The sequence below is a fragment of the Physella acuta genome, unplaced genomic scaffold, assembly GCF_028476545.2.
Source record: "Physella acuta isolate Inbredline_101_S28 unplaced genomic scaffold, ASM2847654v3 ptg002045l, whole genome shotgun sequence".
Lineage (NCBI taxonomy): Eukaryota > Metazoa > Mollusca > Gastropoda > Physidae > Physella > Physella acuta.
Genome location: NW_026733548.1, coordinates 1 through 17,986, shown reverse-complemented (window position 1 = coordinate 17,986; position 17,986 = coordinate 1). Strand labels below are relative to the sequence as shown.

Sequence of the window (17,986 nt, the reverse complement as noted above, 5' to 3'; positions counted from 1 at the left end):
ATATTCATCCGATTCCGCACACCGAAAATATTCCTTATTGCAGAAATCGCCGCCCATGCGACGTACGGCCGTTAGGCGGTGGGCGTTTTACAATCTGCCAAAGCGGAAAGGCGAATGTTAACGAAATCAATGAAACAAGTAACATTATGAATTTCTAAAACTCAAACAAGGAAAAAAATATAGCGCCTTACCTTAACGTCGTAATAGTGGCTTCCCTTGACGCCCGCGCCGCCTTGATGTATATCGAATCGATCAACGCCCTGTTGTTTTACGTCTTTGGCGGGCGGCGCAAGGCGACTAGCGCTGTGGAACAAGCCAACGTTAAAAAGGTATAGGAAGAGACTGAGAAAGAAAAAGAATACAAAAAGGTGACGTGAGGTCGGCAGGAGAAAAGATGCGGAACAAAACCACAAAATTTAAATTTGTAAATTTAGATTTTTTTTTTTTTTTTTTTTTATTTATATTTTTTTTTCTTAAACGGATCATTGTTATTAATATTCTGCTGATTGTAATGTTTCATTTAACATTTTGAAATCAATTAGGATCAAGATATATGCAAATCGTTGAAGGAAAGAATACATTAAACAATGTACGTAACAATGTACGTCAGTTTAAAAATAAAAATGAATTTTTGTTTTTTTAAATTGAAATAACTTTTAAAAATTTACATTTAAATTTCTATTTTCTTTATATTAAAGTGAAATTAATACTGGTCCTGTGTGGACAGAAGTGTGATATTTTGACACATACTGGCCATGACAAATGATTTTTAAAACATAATTTAGATTAGTAAACAACGAAGGAGAGGAGCGGAGAGAAATTTTAAATATAAAAAAAAATATCTGTTTTTATACCGGCTGCCGTTCGTTTGAGAACCGTCAAATAAAGAAAAAATGTGCTGGTCAGCTCAAACGATTAACATTTTAAGCAAACAGTGACTGGTATAGAATAAATACCATATCACTCTGACTGACCAGCAGTGAGCTGTTTTTATTGAGAGAGAGAGACCAATCGTACATTATTGAAATTGAATGGGCCATTCCCGGAAGAACTGCAATACCGGGCCGACCCGTGGCGAGAGCGGAGCAAGCCCCGGGCATCCCGCCGAGTACCAAAAATCAGTTTAATATCGTAGTGACTCAATGAGCCACGTATCAGATATTAAGCTGATAAGAACAGATACTACACTTTGATCTTAGCCAAAAGGCCGAGAAGCGATAACGGTCACTGGACTACCGACGCCTCATATTCCGGAAAATTTCCTATCCGCTCCTCTGAAATGATTCCGTAAATATTCATCCGATTCCGCACACCGAAAATATTCCTTATTGCAGAAATCGCCGCCCATGCGACGTACGGCCGTTAGGCGGTGGGCGTTTTACAATCTGCCAAAGCGGAAAGGCGAATGTTAACGAAATCAATGAAACAAGTAACATTATGAATTTCTAAAACTCAAACAAGGAAAAAAATATAGCGCCTTACCTTAACGTCGTAATAGTGGCTTCCCTTGACGCCCGCGCCGCCTTGATGTATATCGAATCGATCAACGCCCTGTTGTTTTACGTCTTTGGCGGGCGGCGCAAGGCGACTAGCGCTGTGGAACAAGCCAACGTTAAAAAGGTATAGGAAGAGACTGAGAAAGAAAAAGAATACAAAAAGGTGACGTGAGGTCGGCAGGAGAAAAGATGCGGAACAAAACCACAAAATTTAAATTTGTAAATTTAGATTTTTTTTTTTTTTTTTTTTTTATTTATATTTTTTTTTCTTAAACGGATCATTGTTATTAATATTCTGCTGATTGTAATGTTTCATTTAACATTTTGAAATCAATTAGGATCAAGATATATGCAAATCGTTGAAGGAAAGAATACATTAAACAATGTACGTAACAATGTACGTCAGTTTAAAAATAAAAATGAATTTTTGTTTTTTTAAATTGAAATAACTTTTAAAAATTTACATTTAAATTTCTATTTTCTTTATATTAAAGTGAAATTAATACTGGTCCTGTGTGGACAGAAGTGTGATATTTTGACACATACTGGCCATGACAAATGATTTTTAAAACATAATTTAGATTAGTAAACAACGAAGGAGAGGAGCGGAGAGAAATTTTAAATATAAAAAAAAATATCTGTTTTTATACCGGCTGCCGTTCGTTTGAGAACCGTCAAATAAAGAAAAAATGTGCTGGTCAGCTCAAACGATTAACATTTTAAGCAAACAGTGACTGGTATAGAATAAATACCATATCACTCTGACTGACCAGCAGTGAGCTGTTTTTATTGAGAGAGAGAGACCAATCGTACATTATTGAAATTGAATGGGCCATTCCCGGAAGAACTGCAATACCGGGCCGACCCGTGGCGAGAGCGGAGCAAGCCCCGGGCATCCCGCCGAGTACCAAAAATCAGTTTAATATCGTAGTGACTCAATGAGCCACGTATCAGATATTAAGCTGATAAGAACAGATACTACACTTTGATCTTAGCCAAAAGGCCGAGAAGCGATAACGGTCACTGGACTACCGACGCCTCATATTCCGGAAAATTTCCTATCCGCTCCTCTGAAATGATTCCGTAAATATTCATCCGATTCCGCACACCGAAAATATTCCTTATTGCAGAAATCGCCGCCCATGCGACGTACGGCCGTTAGGCGGTGGGCGTTTTACAATCTGCCAAAGCGGAAAGGCGAATGTTAACGAAATCAATGAAACAAGTAACATTATGAATTTCTAAAACTCAAACAAGGAAAAAAATATAGCGCCTTACCTTAACGTCGTAATAGTGGCTTCCCTTGACGCCCGCGCCGCCTTGATGTATATCGAATCGATCAACGCCCTGTTGTTTTACGTCTTTGGCGGGCGGCGCAAGGCGACTAGCGCTGTGGAACAAGCCAACGTTAAAAAGGTATAGGAAGAGACTGAGAAAGAAAAAGAATACAAAAAGGTGACGTGAGGTCGGCAGGAGAAAAGATGCGGAACAAAACCACAAAATTTAAATTTGTAAATTTAGATTTTTTTTTTTTTTTTTTTTTTATTTATATTTTTTTTTCTTAAACGGATCATTGTTATTAATATTCTGCTGATTGTAATGTTTCATTTAACATTTTGAAATCAATTAGGATCAAGATATATGCAAATCGTTGAAGGAAAGAATACATTAAACAATGTACGTAACAATGTACGTCAGTTTAAAAATAAAAATGAATTTTTGTTTTTTTAAATTGAAATAACTTTTAAAAATTTACATTTAAATTTCTATTTTCTTTATATTAAAGTGAAATTAATACTGGTCCTGTGTGGACAGAAGTGTGATATTTTGACACATACTGGCCATGACAAATGATTTTTAAAACATAATTTAGATTAGTAAACAACGAAGGAGAGGAGCGGAGAGAAATTTTAAATATAAAAAAAAATATCTGTTTTTATACCGGCTGCCGTTCGTTTGAGAACCGTCAAATAAAGAAAAAATGTGCTGGTCAGCTCAAACGATTAACATTTTAAGCAAACAGTGACTGGTATAGAATAAATACCATATCACTCTGACTGACCAGCAGTGAGCTGTTTTTATTGAGAGAGAGAGACCAATCGTACATTATTGAAATTGAATGGGCCATTCCCGGAAGAACTGCAATACCGGGCCGACCCGTGGCGAGAGCGGAGCAAGCCCCGGGCATCCCGCCGAGTACCAAAAATCAGTTTAATATCGTAGTGACTCAATGAGCCACGTATCAGATATTAAGCTGATAAGAACAGATACTACACTTTGATCTTAGCCAAAAGGCCGAGAAGCGATAACGGTCACTGGACTACCGACGCCTCATATTCCGGAAAATTTCCTATCCGCTCCTCTGAAATGATTCCGTAAATATTCATCCGATTCCGCACACCGAAAATATTCCTTATTGCAGAAATCGCCGCCCATGCGACGTACGGCCGTTAGGCGGTGGGCGTTTTACAATCTGCCAAAGCGGAAAGGCGAATGTTAACGAAATCAATGAAACAAGTAACATTATGAATTTCTAAAACTCAAACAAGGAAAAAAATATAGCGCCTTACCTTAACGTCGTAATAGTGGCTTCCCTTGACGCCCGCGCCGCCTTGATGTATATCGAATCGATCAACGCCCTGTTGTTTTACGTCTTTGGCGGGCGGCGCAAGGCGACTAGCGCTGTGGAACAAGCCAACGTTAAAAAGGTATAGGAAGAGACTGAGAAAGAAAAAGAATACAAAAAGGTGACGTGAGGTCGGCAGGAGAAAAGATGCGGAACAAAACCACAAAATTTAAATTTGTAAATTTAGATTTTTTTTTTTTTTTTTTTTTATTTATATTTTTTTTTCTTAAACGGATCATTGTTATTAATATTCTGCTGATTGTAATGTTTCATTTAACATTTTGAAATCAATTAGGATCAAGATATATGCAAATCGTTGAAGGAAAGAATACATTAAACAATGTACGTAACAATGTACGTCAGTTTAAAAATAAAAATGAATTTTTGTTTTTTTAAATTGAAATAACTTTTAAAAATTTACATTTAAATTTCTATTTTCTTTATATTAAAGTGAAATTAATACTGGTCCTGTGTGGACAGAAGTGTGATATTTTGACACATACTGGCCATGACAAATGATTTTTAAAACATAATTTAGATTAGTAAACAACGAAGGAGAGGAGCGGAGAGAAATTTTAAATATAAAAAAAAATATCTGTTTTTATACCGGCTGCCGTTCGTTTGAGAACCGTCAAATAAAGAAAAAATGTGCTGGTCAGCTCAAACGATTAACATTTTAAGCAAACAGTGACTGGTATAGAATAAATACCATATCACTCTGACTGACCAGCAGTGAGCTGTTTTTATTGAGAGAGAGAGACCAATCGTACATTATTGAAATTGAATGGGCCATTCCCGGAAGAACTGCAATACCGGGCCGACCCGTGGCGAGAGCGGAGCAAGCCCCGGGCATCCCGCCGAGTACCAAAAATCAGTTTAATATCGTAGTGACTCAATGAGCCACGTATCAGATATTAAGCTGATAAGAACAGATACTACACTTTGATCTTAGCCAAAAGGCCGAGAAGCGATAACGGTCACTGGACTACCGACGCCTCATATTCCGGAAAATTTCCTATCCGCTCCTCTGAAATGATTCCGTAAATATTCATCCGATTCCGCACACCGAAAATATTCCTTATTGCAGAAATCGCCGCCCATGCGACGTACGGCCGTTAGGCGGTGGGCGTTTTACAATCTGCCAAAGCGGAAAGGCGAATGTTAACGAAATCAATGAAACAAGTAACATTATGAATTTCTAAAACTCAAACAAGGAAAAAAATATAGCGCCTTACCTTAACGTCGTAATAGTGGCTTCCCTTGACGCCCGCGCCGCCTTGATGTATATCGAATCGATCAACGCCCTGTTGTTTTACGTCTTTGGCGGGCGGCGCAAGGCGACTAGCGCTGTGGAACAAGCCAACGTTAAAAAGGTATAGGAAGAGACTGAGAAAGAAAAAGAATACAAAAAGGTGACGTGAGGTCGGCAGGAGAAAAGATGCGGAACAAAACCACAAAATTTAAATTTGTAAATTTAGATTTTTTTTTTTTTTTTTTTTTATTTATATTTTTTTTTCTTAAAACGGATCATTGTTATTAATATTCTGCTGATTGTAATGTTTCATTTAACATTTTGAAATCAATTAGGATCAAGATATATGCAAATCGTTGAAGGAAAGAATACATTAAACAATGTACGTAACAATGTACGTCAGTTTAAAAATAAAAATGAATTTTTGTTTTTTTAAATTGAAATAACTTTTAAAAATTTACATTTAAATTTCTATTTTCTTTATATTAAAGTGAAATTAATACTGGTCCTGTGTGGACAGAAGTGTGATATTTTGACACATACTGGCCATGACAAATGATTTTTAAAACATAATTTAGATTAGTAAACAACGAAGGAGAGGAGCGGAGAGAAATTTTAAATATAAAAAAAAATATCTGTTTTTATACCGGCTGCCGTTCGTTTGAGAACCGTCAAATAAAGAAAAAATGTGCTGGTCAGCTCAAACGATTAACATTTTAAGCAAACAGTGACTGGTATAGAATAAATACCATATCACTCTGACTGACCAGCAGTGAGCTGTTTTTATTGAGAGAGAGAGACCAATCGTACATTATTGAAATTGAATGGGCCATTCCCGGAAGAACTGCAATACCGGGCCGACCCGTGGCGAGAGCGGAGCAAGCCCCGGGCATCCCGCCGAGTACCAAAAATCAGTTTAATATCGTAGTGACTCAATGAGCCACGTATCAGATATTAAGCTGATAAGAACAGATACTACACTTTGATCTTAGCCAAAAGGCCGAGAAGCGATAACGGTCACTGGACTACCGACGCCTCATATTCCGGAAAATTTCCTATCCGCTCCTCTGAAATGATTCCGTAAATATTCATCCGATTCCGCACACCGAAAATATTCCTTATTGCAGAAATCGCCGCCCATGCGACGTACGGCCGTTAGGCGGTGGGCGTTTTACAATCTGCCAAAGCGGAAAGGCGAATGTTAACGAAATCATGAAACAAGTAACATTATGAATTTCTAAAACTCAAACAAGGAAAAAAATATAGCGCCTTACCTTAACGTCGTAATAGTGGCTTCCCTTGACGCCCGCGCCGCCTTGATGTATATCGAATCGATCAACGCCCTGTTGTTTTACGTCTTTGGCGGGCGGCGCAAGGCGACTAGCGCTGTGGAACAAGCCAACGTTAAAAAGGTATAGGAAGAGACTGAGAAAGAAAAAGAATACAAAAAGGTGACGTGAGGTCGGCAGGAGAAAAGATGCGGAACAAAACCACAAAATTTAAATTTGTAAATTTAGATTTTTTTTTTTTTTTTTTTTTATTTATATTTTTTTTTCTTAAACGGATCATTGTTATTAATATTCTGCTGATTGTAATGTTTCATTTAACATTTTGAAATCAATTAGGATCAAGATATATGCAAATCGTTGAAGGAAAGAATACATTAAACAATGTACGTAACAATGTACGTCAGTTTAAAAATAAAAATGAATTTTTGTTTTTTTAAATTGAAATAACTTTTAAAAATTTACATTTAAATTTCTATTTTCTTTATATTAAAGTGAAATTAATACTGGTCCTGTGTGGACAGAAGTGTGATATTTTGACACATACTGGCCATGACAAATGATTTTTAAAACATAATTTAGATTAGTAAACAACGAAGGAGAGGAGCGGAGAGAAATTTTAAATATAAAAAAAAATATCTGTTTTTATACCGGCTGCCGTTCGTTTGAGAACCGTCAAATAAAGAAAAAATGTGCTGGTCAGCTCAAACGATTAACATTTTAAGCACAACACTCAGTCTGGTATAGAATAAATACCATATCACTCTGACTGACCAGCAGTGAGCTGTTTTTATTGAGAGAGAGAGACCAATCGTACATTATTGAAATTGAATGGGCCATTCCCGGAAGAACTGCAATACCGGGCCGACCCGTGGCGAGAGCGGAGCAAGCCCCGGGCATCCCGCCGAGTACCAAAAATCAGTTTAATATCGTAGTGACTCAATGAGCCACGTATCAGATATTAAGCTGATAAGAACAGATACTACACTTTGATCTTAGCCAAAAGGCCGAGAAGCGATAACGGTCACTGGACTACCGACGCCTCATATTCCGGAAAATTTCCTATCCGCTCCTCTGAAATGATTCCGTAAATATTCATCCGATTCCGCACACCGAAAATATTCCTTATTGCAGAAATCGCCGCCCATGCGACGTACGGCCGTTAGGCGGTGGGCGTTTTACAATCTGCCAAAGCGGAAAGGCGAATGTTAACGAAATCAATGAAACAAGTAACATTATGAATTTCTAAAACTCAAACAAGGAAAAAAATATAGCGCCTTACCTTAACGTCGTAATAGTGGCTTCCCTTGACGCCCGCGCCGCCTTGATGTATATCGAATCGATCAACGCCCTGTTGTTTTACGTCTTTGGCGGGCGGCGCAAGGCGACTAGCGCTGTGGAACAAGCCAACGTTAAAAAGGTATAGGAAGAGACTGAGAAAGAAAAAGAATACAAAAAGGTGACGTGAGGTCGGCAGGAGAAAAGATGCGGAACAAAACCACAAAATTTAAATTTGTAAATTTAGATTTTTTTTTTTTTTTTTTTTTTTATTTATATTTTTTTTTTCTTAAACGGATCATTGTTATTAATATTCTGCTGATTGTAATGTTTCATTTAACATTTTGAAATCAATTAGGATCAAGATATATGCAAATCGTTTGAAGGAAAGAATACATTAAACAATGTACGTAACAATGTACGTCAGTTTAAAAATAAAAATGAATTTTTGTTTTTTTAAATTGAAATAACTTTTAAAAATTTACATTTAAATTTCTATTTTCTTTATATTAAAGTGAAATTAATACTGGTCCTGTGTGGACAGAAGTGTGATATTTTGACACATACTGGCCATGACAAATGATTTTTAAAACATAATTTAGATTAGTAAACAACGAAGGAGAGGAGCGGAGAGAAATTTTAAATATAAAAAAAAATATCTGTTTTTATACCGGCTGCCGTTCGTTTGAGAACCGTCAAATAAAGAAAAAATGTGCTGGTCAGCTCAAACGATTAACATTTTAAGCAAACAGTGACTGGTATAGAATAAATACCATATCACTCTGACTGACCAGCAGTGAGCTGTTTTTATTGAGAGAGAGAGACCAATCGTACATTATTGAAATTGAATGGGCCATTCCCGGAAGAACTGCAATACCGGGCCGACCCGTGGCGAGAGCGGAGCAAGCCCCGGGCATCCCGCCGAGTACCAAAAATCAGTTTAATATCGTAGTGACTCAATGAGCCACGTATCAGATATTAAGCTGATAAGAACAGATACTACACTTTGATCTTAGCCAAAAGGCCGAGAAGCGATAACGGTCACTGGACTACCGACGCCTCATATTCCGGAAAATTTCCTATCCGCTCCTCTGAAATGATTCCGTAAATATTCATCCGATTCCGCACACCGAAAATATTCCTTATTGCAGAAATCGCCGCCCATGCGACGTACGGCCGTTAGGCGGTGGGCGTTTTACAATCTGCCAAAGCGGAAAGGCGAATGTTAACGAAATCAATGAAACAAGTAACATTATGAATTTCTAAAACTCAAACAAGGAAAAAAAATATAGCGCCTTACCTTAACGTCGTAATAGTGGCTTCCCTTGACGCCCGCGCCGCCTTGATGTATATCGAATCGATCAACGCCCTGTTGTTTTACGTCTTTGGCGGGCGGCGCAAGGCGACTAGCGCTGTGGAACAAGCCAACGTTTAAAAAGGTATAGGAAGAGACTGAGAAAGAAAAAGAATACAAAAAGGTGACGTGAGGTCGGCAGGAGAAAAGATGCGGAACAAAACCACAAAATTTAAATTTGTAAATTTAGATTTTTTTTTTTTTTTTTTTTTTATTTATATTTTTTTTTCTTAAACGGATCATTGTTATTAATATTCTGCTGATTGTAATGTTTCATTTAACATTTTGAAATCAATTAGGATCAAGAATATATGCAAATCGTTGAAGGAAAGAATACATTAAACAATGTACGTAACAATGTACGTCAGTTTAAAAATAAAAATGATTTTTGTTTTTTTAAATTGAAATAACTTTTAAAAATTTACATTTAAATTTCTATTTTCTTTATATTAAAGTGAAATTAATACTGGTCCTGTGTGGACAGAAGTGTGATATTTTGACACATACTGGCCATGACAAATGATTTTTAAAACATAATTTAGATTAGTAAACAACGAAGGAGAGGAGCGGAGAGAAATTTTAAATATAAAAAAAAATATCTGTTTTTATACCGGCTGCCGTTCGTTTGAGAACCGTCAAATAAAGAAAAAATGTGCTGGTCAGCTCAAACGATTAACATTTTAAGCAAACAGTGACTGGTATAGAATAAATACCATATCACTCTGACTGACCAGCAGTGAGCTGTTTTTATTGAGAGAGAGAGACCAATCGTACATTATTGAAATTGAATGGGCCATTCCCGGAAGAACTGCAATACCGGGCCGACCCGTGGCGAGAGCGGAGCAAGCCCCGGGCATCCCGCCGAGTACCAAAAATCAGTTTAATATCGTAGTGACTCAATGAGCCACGTATCAGATATTAAGCTGATAAGAACAGATACTACACTTTGATCTTAGCCAAAAGGCCGAGAAGCGATAACGGTCACTGGACTACCGACGCCTCATATTCCGGAAAATTTCCTATCCGCTCCTCTGAAATGATTCCGTAAATATTCATCCGATTCCCGCACACCGAAAATATTCCTTATTGCAGAAATCGCCGCCCATGCGACGTACGGCCGTTAGGCGGTGGGCGTTTTACAATCTGCCAAAGCGGAAAGGCGAATGTTAACGAAATCAATGAAACAAGTAACATTATGAATTTCTAAAACTCAAACAAGGAAAAAAATATAGCGCCTTACCTTAACGTCGTAATAGTGGCTTCCCTTGACGCCCGCGCCGCCTTGATGTATATCGAATCGATCAACGCCCTGTTGTTTTACGTCTTTGGCGGGCGGCGCAAGGCGACTAGCGCTGTGGAACAAGCCAACGTTAAAAAGGTATAGGAAGAGACTGAGAAAGAAAAAGAATACAAAAAGGTGACGTGAGGTCGGCAGGAGAAAAGATGCGGAACAAAACCACAAAATTTAAATTTGTAAATTTAGATTTTTTTTTTTTTTTTTTTTATTTATATTTTTTTTTCTTAAACGGATCATTGTTATTAATATTCTGCTGATTGTAATGTTTCATTTAACATTTTGAAATCAATTAGGATCAAGATATATGCAAATCGTTGAAGGAAAGAATACATTAAACAATGTACGTAACAATGTACGTCAGTTTAAAAATAAAAATGAATTTTTGTTTTTTTAAATTGAAATAACTTTTAAAAATTTACATTTAAATTTCTATTTTCTTTATATTAAAGTGAAATTAATACTGGTCCTGTGTGGACAGAAGTGTGATATTTTGACACATACTGGCCATGACAAATGATTTTTAAAACATAATTTAGATTAGTAAACAACGAAGGAGAGGAGCGGAGAGAAATTTTAAATATAAAAAAAAATATCTGTTTTTATACCGGCTGCCGTTCGTTTGAGAACCGTCAAATAAAGAAAAAATGTGCTGGTCAGCTCAAACGATTAACATTTTAAGCAAACAGTGACTGGTATAGAATAAATACCATATCACTCTGACTGACCAGCAGTGAGCTGTTTTTATTGAGAGAGAGAGACCAATCGTACATTATTGAAATTGAATGGGCCATTCCCGGAAGAACTGCAATACCGGGCCGACCCGTGGCGAGAGCGGAGCAAGCCCCGGGCATCCCGCCGAGTACCAAAAATCAGTTTAATATCGTAGTGACTCAATGAGCCCGTATCAGATATTAAGCTGATAAGAACAGATACTACACTTTGATCTTAGCCAAAAGGCCGAGAAGCGATAACGGTCACTGGACTACCGACGCCTCATATTCCGGAAAATTTCCTATCCGCTCCTCTGAAATGATTCCGTAAATATTCATCCGATTCCGCACACCGAAAATATTCCTTATTGCAGAAATCGCCGCCCATGCGACGTACGGCCGTTAGGCGGTGGGCGTTTTACAATCTGCCAAAGCGGAAAGGCGAATGTTAACGAAATCAATGAAACAAGTAACATTATGAATTTCTAAAACTCAAACAAGGAAAAAAATATAGCGCCTTACCTTAACGTCGTAATAGTGGCTTCCCTTGACGCCCGCGCCGCCTTGATGTATATCGAATCGATCAACGCCCTGTTGTTTTACGTCTTTGGCGGGCGGCGCAAGGCGACTAGCGCTGTGGAACAAGCCAACGTTAAAAAGGTATAGGAAGAGACTGAGAAAGAAAAAGAATACAAAAAGGTGACGTGAGGTCGGCAGGAGAAAAGATGCGGAACAAAACCACAAAATTTAAATTTGTAAATTTAGATTTTTTTTTTTTTTTTTTTTTTATTTATATTTTTTTTTCTTAAACGGATCATTGTTATTAATATTCTGCTGATTGTAATGTTTCATTTAACATTTTGAAATCAATTAGGATCAAGATATATGCAAATCGTTGAAGGAAAGAATACATTAAACAATGTACGTAACAATGTACGTCAGTTTAAAAATAAAAATGAATTTTTGTTTTTTTTAAATTGAAATAACTTTTAAAAATTTACATTTAAATTTCTATTTTCTTTATATTAAAGTGAAATTAATACTGGTCCTGTGTGGACAGAAGTGTGATATTTTGACACATACTGGCCATGACAAATGATTTTTAAAACATAATTTAGATTAGTAAACAACGAAGGAGAGGAGCGGAGAGAAATTTTAAATATAAAAAAAAATATCTGTTTTTATACCGGCTGCCGTTCGTTTGAGAACCGTCAAATAAAGAAAAAATGTGCTGGTCAGCTCAAACGATTAACATTTTAAGCAAACAGTGACTGGTATAGAATAAATACCATATCACTCTGACTGACCAGCAGTGAGCTGTTTTTATTGAGAGAGAGAGACCAATCGTACATTATTGAAATTGAATGGGCCATTCCCGGAAGAACTGCAATACCGGGCCGACCCGTGGCGAGAGCGGAGCAAGCCCCGGGCATCCCGCCGAGTACCAAAAATCAGTTTAATATCGTAGTGACTCAATGAGCCACGTATCAGATATTAAGCTGATAAGAACAGATACTACACTTTGATCTTAGCCAAAAGGCCGAGAAGCGATAACGGTCACTGGACTACCGACGCCTCATATTCCGGAAAATTTCCTATCCGCTCCTCTGAAATGATTCCGTAAATATTCATCCGATTCCGCACACCGAAAATATTCCTTATTGCAGAAATCGCCGCCCATGCGACGTACGGCCGTTAGGCGGTGGGCGTTTTACAATCTGCCAAAGCGGAAAGGCGAATGTTAACGAAATCAATGAAACAAGTAACATTATGAATTTCTAAAACTCAAACAAGGAAAAAAAATATAGCGCCTTACCTTAACGTCGTAATAGTGGCTTCCCTTGACGCCCGCGCCGCCTTGATGTATATCGAATCGATCAACGCCCTGTTGTTTTACGTCTTTGGCGGGCGGCGCAAGGCGACTAGCGCTGTGGAACAAGCCAACGTTAAAAAGGTATAGGAAGAGACTGAGAAAGAAAAAGAATACAAAAAGGTGACGTGAGGTCGGCAGGAGAAAAGATGCGGAACAAAACCACAAAATTTAAATTTGTAAATTTAGATTTTTTTTTTTTTTTTTTTTTTATTTATATTTTTTTTTCTTAAACGGATCATTGTTATTAATATTCTGCTGATTGTAATGTTTCATTTAACATTTTGAAATCAATTAGGATCAAGATATATGCAAATCGTTGAAGGAAAGAATACATTAAACAATGTACGTAACAATGTACGTCAGTTTAAAAATAAAATGAATTTTTGTTTTTTTAAATTGAAATAACTTTTAAAAATTTACATTTAAATTTCTATTTTCTTTATATTAAAGTGAAATTAATACTGGTCCTGTGTGGACAGAAGTGTGATATTTTGACACATACTGGCCATGACAAATGATTTTTAAAACATAATTTAGATTAGTAAACAACGAAGGAGAGGAGCGGAGAGAAATTTTAAATATAAAAAAAAATATCTGTTTTTATACCGGCTGCCGTTCGTTTGAGAACCGTCAAATAAAGAAAAAATGTGCTGGTCAGCTCAAACGATTAACATTTTAAGCAAACAGTGACTGGTATAGAATAAATACCATATCACTCTGACTGACCAGCAGTGAGCTGTTTTTATTGAGAGAGAGAGACCAATCGTACATTATTGAAATTGAATGGGCCATTCCCGGAAGAACTGCAATACCGGGCCGACCCGTGGCGAGAGCGGAGCAAGCCCCGGGCATCCCGCCGAGTACCAAAAATCAGTTTAATATCGTAGTGACTCAATGAGCCACGTATCAGATATTAAGCTGATAAGAACAGATACTACACTTTGATCTTAGCCAAAAGGCCGAGAAGCGATAACGGTCACTGGACTACCGACGCCTCATATTCCGGAAAATTTCCTATCCGCTCCTCTGAAATGATTCCGTAAATATTCATCCGATTCCGCACACCGAAAATATTCCTTATTGCAGAAATCGCCGCCCATGCGACGTACGGCCGTTAGGCGGTGGGCGTTTTACAATCTGCCAAAGCGGAAAGGCGGAATGTTAACGAAATCAATGAAACAAGTAACATTATGAATTTCTAAAACTCAAACAAGGAAAAAAATATAGCGCCTTACCTTAACGTCGTAATAGTGGCTTCCCTTGACGCCCGCGCCGCCTTGATGTATATCGAATCGATCAACGCCCTGTTGTTTTACGTCTTTGGCGGGCGGCGCAAGGCGACTAGCGCTGTGGAACAAGCCAACGTTAAAAAGGTATAGGAAGAGACTGAGAAAGAAAAAGAATACAAAAAGGTGACGTGAGGTCGGCAGGAGAAAAGATGCGGAACAAAACCACAAAATTTAAATTTGTAAATTTAGATTTTTTTTTTTTTTTTTTTTTTTATTTATATTTTTTTTTCTTAAACGGATCATTGTTATTAATATTCTGCTGATTGTAATGTTTCATTTAACATTTTGAAATCAATTAGGATCAAGATATATGCAAATCGTTGAAGGAAAGAATACATTAAACAATGTACGTAACAATGTACGTCAGTTTAAAAATAAAAATGAATTTTTGTTTTTTTAAATTGAAATAACTTTTAAAAATTTACATTTAAATTTCTATTTTCTTTATATTAAAGTGAAATTAATACTGGTCCTGTGTGGACAGAAGTGTGATATTTTGACACATACTGGCCATGACAAATGATTTTTAAAACATAATTTAGATTAGTAAACAACGAAGGAGAGGAGCGGAGAGAAATTTTAAATATAAAAAAAAATATCTGTTTTTATACCGGCTGCCGTTCGTTTTGAGAACCGTCAAATAAAGAAAAAATGTGCTGGTCAGCTCAAACGATTAACATTTTAAGCAAACAGTGACTGGTATAGAATAAATACCATATCACTCTGACTGACCAGCAGTGAGCTGTTTTTATTGAGAGAGAGAGACCAATCGTACATTATTGAAATTGAATGGGCCATTCCCGGAAGAACTGCAATACCGGGCCGACCCGTGGCGAGAGCGGAGCAAGCCCCGGGCATCCCGCCGAGTACCAAAAATCAGTTTAATATCGTAGTGACTCAATGAGCCACGTATCAGATATTAAGCTGATAAGAACAGATACTACACTTTGATCTTAGCCAAAAGGCCGAGAAGCGATAACGGTCACTGGACTACCGACGCCTCATATTCCGGAAAATTTCCTATCCGCTCCTCTGAAATGATTCCGTAAATATTCATCCGATTCCGCACACCGAAAATATTCCTTATTGCAGAAATCGCCGCCCATGCGACGTACGGCCGTTAGGCGGTGGGCGTTTTACAATCTGCCAAAGCGGAAAGGCGAATGTTAACGAAATCAATGAAACAAGTAACATTATGAATTTCTAAAACTCAAACAAGGAAAAAAAATATAGCGCCTTACCTTAACGTCGTAATAGTGGCTTCCCCTTGACGCCCGCGCCGCCTTGATGTATATCGAATCGATCAACGCCCTGTTGTTTTACGTCTTTGGCGGGCGGCGCAAGGCGACTAGCGCTGTGGAACAAGCCAACGTTAAAAAGGTATAGGAAGAGACTGAGAAAGAAAAAGAATACAAAAAGGTGACGTGAGGTCGGGCAGGAGAAAAGATGCGGAACAAAACCACAAAATTTAAATTTGTAAATTTAGATTTTTTTTTTTTTTTTTTTTTTATTTATATTTTTTTTTCTTAAACGGATCATTGTTATTAATATTCTGCTGATTGTAATGTTTCATTTAACATTTTGAAATCAATTAGGATCAAGATATATGCAAATCGTTGAAGGAAAGAATACATTAAACAATGTACGTAACAATGTACGTCAGTTTAAAAATAAAAATGAATTTTTGTTTTTTTAAATTGAAATAACTTTTAAAAATTTACATTTAAATTTCTATTTTCTTTATATTAAAGTGAAATTAATACTGGTCCTGTGTGGACAGAAGTGTGATATTTTGACACATACTGGCCATGACAAATGATTTTTAAAACATAATTTAGATTAGTAAACAACGAAGGAGAGGAGCGGAGAGAAATTTTAAATATAAAAAAAAATATCTGTTTTTATACCGGCTGCCGTTCGTTTGAGAACCGTCAAATAAAGAAAAAATGTGCTGGTCAGCTCAAACGATTAACATTTTAAGCAAACAGTGACTGGTATAGAATAAATACCATATCACTCTGACTGACCAGCAGTGAGCTGTTTTTATTGAGAGAGAGAGACCAATCGTACATTATTGAAATTGAATGGGCCATTCCCGGAAGAACTGCAATACCGGGCCGACCCGTGGCGAGAGCGGAGCAAGCCCCGGGCATCCCGCCGAGTACCAAAAATCAGTTTAATATCGTAGTGACTCAATGAGCCACGTATCAGATATTAAGCTGATAAGAACAGATACTACACTTTGATCTTAGCCAAAAGGCCGAGAAGCGATAACGGTCACTGGACTACCGACGCCTCATATTCCGGAAAAATTTCCTATCCGCTCCTCTGAAATGATTCCGTAAATATTCATCCGATTCCGCACACCGAAAATATTCCTTATTGCAGAAATCGCCGCCCATGCGACGTACGGCCGTTAGGCGGTGGGCGTTTTACAATCTGCCAAAGCGGAAAGGCGAATGTTAACGAAATCAATGAAACAAGTAACATTATGAATTTCTAAAACTCAAACAAGGAAAAAAATATAGCGCCTTACCTTAACGTCGTAATAGTGGCTTCCCTTGACGCCCGCGCCGCCTTGATGTATATCGAATCGATCAACGCCCTGTTGTTTTACGTCTTTGGCGGGCGGCGCAAGGCGACTAGCGCTGTGGAACAAGCCAACGTTAAAAAGGTATAGGAAGAGACTGAGAAAGAAAAAGAATACAAAAAGGTGACGTGAGGTCGGCAGGAGAAAAGATGCGGAACAAAACCACAAAATTTAAATTTGTAAATTTAGATTTTTTTTTTTTTTTTTTTTTATTTATATTTTTTTTTCTTAAACGGATCATTGTTATTAATATTCTGCTGATTGTAATGTTTCATTTAACATTTTGAAATCAATTAGGATCAAGATATATGCAAATCGTTGAAGGAAAGAATACATTAAACAATGTACGTAACAATGTACGTCAGTTTAAAAATAAAAATGAATTTTTGTTTTTTTAAATTGAAATAACTTTTAAAAATTTACATTTAAATTTCTATTTTCTTTATATTAAAGTGAAATTAATACTGGTCCTGTGTGGACAGAAGTGTGATATTTTGACACATACTGGCCATGACAAATGATTTTTAAAACATAATTTAGATTAGTAAACAACGAAGGAGAGGAGCGGAGAGAAATTTTAAATATAAAAAAAAATATCTGTTTTTATACCGGCTGCCGTTCGTTTGAGAACCGTCAAATAAAGAAAAAATGTGCTGGTCAGCTCAAACGATTAACATTTTTAAGCAAACAGTGACTGGTATAGAATAAATACCATATCACTCTGACTGACCAGCAGTGAGCTGTTTTTATTGAGAGAGAGAGACCAATCGTACATTATTGAAATTGAATGGGCCATTCCCGGAAGAACTGCAATACCGGGCCGACCCGTGGCGAGAGCGGAGCAAGCCCCGGGCATCCCGCCGAGTACCAAAAATCAGTTTAATATCGTAGTGACTCAATGAGCCACGTATCAGATATTAAGCTGATAAGAACAG

At 37.2% G+C, this 17,986-nt stretch overlaps 13 non-coding genes and 1 pseudogene across 13 annotated transcripts; all 14 read right to left on the bottom strand.

Annotated features, from left to right (window-relative positions):
* Positions 1-1,026: 1,026 nt before the first annotated feature.
* On the bottom strand, positions 1,027-1,219 carry LOC131931857 (U2 spliceosomal RNA). Its single transcript, XR_009384380.1, has one exon. It is a non-coding gene; the product is annotated as a U2 spliceosomal RNA (small nuclear RNA).
* Positions 1,220-2,318: 1,099 nt separating this feature from the next.
* LOC131931856 (U2 spliceosomal RNA) lies at positions 2,319-2,511 on the bottom strand. Its single transcript, XR_009384379.1, has one exon. It is a non-coding gene; the product is annotated as a U2 spliceosomal RNA (small nuclear RNA).
* A 1,099-nt stretch (positions 2,512-3,610) lies between these two features.
* On the bottom strand, positions 3,611-3,803 carry LOC131931854 (U2 spliceosomal RNA). The gene has a single exon (XR_009384378.1). It is a non-coding gene; the product is annotated as a U2 spliceosomal RNA (small nuclear RNA).
* A 1,098-nt stretch (positions 3,804-4,901) lies between these two features.
* On the bottom strand, positions 4,902-5,094 carry LOC131931853 (U2 spliceosomal RNA). The gene has a single exon (XR_009384377.1). It is a non-coding gene; the product is annotated as a U2 spliceosomal RNA (small nuclear RNA).
* Positions 5,095-6,193: 1,099 nt separating this feature from the next.
* LOC131931852 (U2 spliceosomal RNA) lies at positions 6,194-6,386 on the bottom strand. The gene has a single exon (XR_009384376.1). It is a non-coding gene; the product is annotated as a U2 spliceosomal RNA (small nuclear RNA).
* Positions 6,387-7,486: 1,100 nt separating this feature from the next.
* LOC131931851 (U2 spliceosomal RNA) lies at positions 7,487-7,679 on the bottom strand. The gene has a single exon (XR_009384375.1). It is a non-coding gene; the product is annotated as a U2 spliceosomal RNA (small nuclear RNA).
* A 1,102-nt stretch (positions 7,680-8,781) lies between these two features.
* Positions 8,782-8,974, bottom strand: LOC131931850 (U2 spliceosomal RNA). The gene has a single exon (XR_009384374.1). It is a non-coding gene; the product is annotated as a U2 spliceosomal RNA (small nuclear RNA).
* A 1,101-nt stretch (positions 8,975-10,075) lies between these two features.
* On the bottom strand, positions 10,076-10,268 carry LOC131931883 (U2 spliceosomal RNA). Its single transcript, XR_009384404.1, has one exon. It is a non-coding gene; the product is annotated as a U2 spliceosomal RNA (small nuclear RNA).
* A 1,098-nt stretch (positions 10,269-11,366) lies between these two features.
* LOC131931880 (U2 spliceosomal RNA) lies at positions 11,367-11,558 on the bottom strand. Its single transcript, XR_009384402.1, has one exon. It is a non-coding gene; the product is annotated as a U2 spliceosomal RNA (small nuclear RNA).
* A 1,100-nt stretch (positions 11,559-12,658) lies between these two features.
* LOC131931882 (U2 spliceosomal RNA) lies at positions 12,659-12,851 on the bottom strand. Its single transcript, XR_009384403.1, has one exon. It is a non-coding gene; the product is annotated as a U2 spliceosomal RNA (small nuclear RNA).
* Positions 12,852-13,950: 1,099 nt separating this feature from the next.
* On the bottom strand, positions 13,951-14,143 carry LOC131931873 (U2 spliceosomal RNA). The gene has a single exon (XR_009384395.1). It is a non-coding gene; the product is annotated as a U2 spliceosomal RNA (small nuclear RNA).
* Positions 14,144-15,245: 1,102 nt separating this feature from the next.
* On the bottom strand, positions 15,246-15,438 carry LOC131931861 (U2 spliceosomal RNA). Its single transcript, XR_009384384.1, has one exon. It is a non-coding gene; the product is annotated as a U2 spliceosomal RNA (small nuclear RNA).
* A 1,102-nt stretch (positions 15,439-16,540) lies between these two features.
* LOC131931849 (U2 spliceosomal RNA) lies at positions 16,541-16,733 on the bottom strand. The gene has a single exon (XR_009384373.1). It is a non-coding gene; the product is annotated as a U2 spliceosomal RNA (small nuclear RNA).
* Positions 16,734-17,833: 1,100 nt separating this feature from the next.
* Positions 17,834-17,986, bottom strand: LOC131931881 (uncharacterized; annotated as a pseudogene).